We start from the raw sequence: 3,120 nt of genomic DNA on the forward strand, positions 1-3,120 counted from the left end.
ATACTCTAGAAAAGCAACAGAAATTATATTGGTGCTTGAATATATAAATTCACTTTTTACAAACGTGGCTTAAAAGTTAAAACCATCTTGATTTTATCAACCTGTTATGATATGCTGTAGTGGTAATAACTACTGTCTTTAACATGGGTGATCTAGGTTTAAATCCCTCACCAACAGACCTAACCTCAACCTCAATCTGAACAGTTGCAGTAAGAACATATCATGGCTCTAATAAATAGTACTGTCTTCCAATTCTCCAAATTGTCTGAAGCAGGTGTTGACATAAGGCTTGATGAGGCCAGCTTCCATGATGCTGAAAGTCTTCTCCATGCTGTCCCACAACAAAGCTGTAACATACCCAGCAATTAGATTGTCGTATGTACTCAAATTAATTCAATTCATGTCTGTCATAGAAAGCCGTCCCCATGAGAACTACCAAGCATCAACATCCACCCGCCAAAAAGTGAAATGAGAATATTGTGTATCACAACACCATGGCCACGGCTTGGTTCTCTCTCTAAGTCTCATAACAACGAAAGACATTTCTCAGCCAACTCACTGTATATACAAGCAGCCATTGATGCATTATAAACAGAAGTTATCTTCGTTACCTTATTAACAGCATCTGTAAATAACTCAAAAGGAAAAATCGACTTCTTAATTCTCTTAGGAATCGTTATACCACTAGAATTACATCAAATTCTCCAATTAAATGCCTGGAGAAATGAGAAGGAACTAAAAGCATTTCTGTACATCGTTTCTATGGTTGTCTGGGGAGGGTTGCCCCTCGGCTTGTGTAGCCCTCTCTATTTCCCATTAAAAAATCTCAGTTCGTTCTAATGAATTAAAAGCTTGTAGAAACACAAAATGGCAAGAAAAACCAACTTACCAAATAACAGAACTGTGCTAATTGAGATATTGAACTCAACTGTTTTAACTAACCCAGATTAATCAGAATCAGAACAGCTTCCAAATAACAAAGCAACTTCTGCTTTTAGGGTTCCAGAGATCATCTCCGGGTCTTCAATAAAATGAGCCTGTCGATTCAGACACCTTCATAGGCAGATTTTATTCGCTCAAGTTGCCCAAAGAACCAGGCTTCTCCGTAAATAAACCAACGATCTTGAGAAGTTCTTCCGTCAGAAATTAAGGCATCCTAAAAGATTGGTAGGCAGATTGGTAGGCAGAATGATTGGTACTCGAGATTGGCTAACAACTCGCATAAATCCATGTTTCTAATACAAGTGAGGAGAAGAGGGGTTTATAAACATCAGAAATCAAAATTGAACCTTTTCTAAATGCTTCAAAAACTAAAAGGATTTATAAAGATCAGTCAGTTTTCTATTGATCAGGCAACTTATGGAAATTTTCTGGATAATGTCACTGCTTGGCTATCATCTACAACTACAACTACAACTGATAGAAGGCGACATCTGATACTATCATTTTTAAGAGTTCACATCTGCGCCCGACAGCACATCCGAACATCTCCCGATAACAAGTACGGGAGATGATGAAGGGGAAAGGAAGAAAAACGTAAGAAAATCTTTATAAATCCTTCTATTGATTTTCTTGTCTTTTCCTACCTTTTCCTTCAAACCAATCATAGCCTTAATGGGTGTTACACCGCGTCATGGCAAACCTCGCATGGGTTAATTCTCTTCTGACCTGATGATTTGCAAATCCCCTTATCCATAGCTAAGTTCATGTTTTATCCCTTTGGGAAGAGTGTAATAGTCGGTTCAGCGCATATAAGAATGTATTTATGTATTGAAAGTGACACCTTTAATATATTTTAAGCCACTATTAAATATACATGTCTGTACATGGCAATTTCAAATAATATTATTTAAAAAGGATCAGTTCCGATTCGGTGCGTTTGGACTCAAAGAGATTTTTCCTTGGATTCCAACCATTTCATGATACATCCAAAGTAAGAGAAGGGGAACTGGTTGGCACGGTGAATTCCCTCTTCCATAACTCTATATCATTAAGAAAAAGAAAGAAAAAATCGAAGAGGGATTAAATAAGAAACAAGCGAGAATTCTTCTTTTTTCACTCCGATGGACAATCTTTGTTGAAAGGAGAAAGGTTCTTGTTCGGGTCATAGCTTAACTGGCCCCGCAAGACACGTGGTCGCTTAGTTATTGTCCGGCCACATCGGCTTAGCTCGGTCGAGCTACGTTATTATGGTGGCCCTCAATCTTTTCTTTAAAGCCACATCAACTATACGTCACGTGGATGAGCACAACTACGGATAAAGAGGAATAAGGAAGACGATTCCGTTAGAGAATGAGACTCTATCCCGAATTCCTTGGCAGCTAACCTCATCCCGACAACCCCGGAAGCCCAATTCGACTAGGACACGGATCTTTGGCTATAAAAAGGTACTTTATGCTCGAGGTAAGGGATCCCCAACTTCTAACACCCATACTACTAATAAGCTCAAACCAACATCCCTATAGCTTAGCCCAGCCATCCATCACATCCTACTGACTTGAGCATCGGAGTACCTACCCGGGGATAACTCCTCGGGCCTTTGACTCATCTTTTCTTGATCACAAGTCTTGAAGTGCGGCCTCGTCCTTGTAGCTTGGCCTCGCCCTGTTAGCAAGGACTATCTGGTTGCTCTCTTCAGTTCATGCACAACCTCGGATTGAGCAGCATCAAATTGGCGCCGTCTGTGGAAAACGCACAAAAAGCCTTTCTCGAAAATCTTTCATTCCTCACCATGCAATCAAGAAAGCGATCAAGATGCCCAAGAACTAGTCCGAACGATCAACAGGTCGATCCCCATCTCGGGAATCTCGGCATCACAGCCCTCCGCATCAAGAAATTCCATAGCCTCCAACCGCGGTTGATCCTGTATAGTTCCGAGCAATGCTAGAGAATCAATAAGATCTTCGAGATGATGCAGACACTAGGATGCGTAGCACCACCCAGCCGGGCCGTCCCCCCCCCCCCCCACACCCCGACGCGTACGAAGGATGATCCTCATCTCGAGGACCCCAAAATGCGATAGCCGGAAAGTAGGGGAGCGTGGTCCAAGCATGAGAAGCAAGACACAGTAAGGTGGTTTGCCTCCACGGCCCGCTCTCGTGAGCCCGACAACCACACACA

The 3,120-nt window shown here is 41.8% G+C and overlaps 1 long non-coding RNA gene across 1 annotated transcript; it reads right to left on the bottom strand.

Annotated features, from left to right (window-relative positions):
• LOC104613305 (uncharacterized) lies at positions 1-2,082 on the bottom strand. The gene is made up of 2 exons (XR_737938.3): positions 890-2,082; positions 1-558 (listed from the first exon to the last, which is right to left on the bottom strand). It is a non-coding gene; the product is annotated as an uncharacterized LOC104613305 (long non-coding RNA).
• Between the last annotated feature and the right edge of the window lie 1,038 nt (positions 2,083-3,120).

This window comes from Nelumbo nucifera, chromosome 4, assembly GCF_055504915.1.
Source record: "Nelumbo nucifera cultivar China Antique chromosome 4, China Antique-T2T, whole genome shotgun sequence".
NCBI classification, from domain to species: Eukaryota; Viridiplantae; Streptophyta; class Magnoliopsida; order Proteales; family Nelumbonaceae; genus Nelumbo; species Nelumbo nucifera.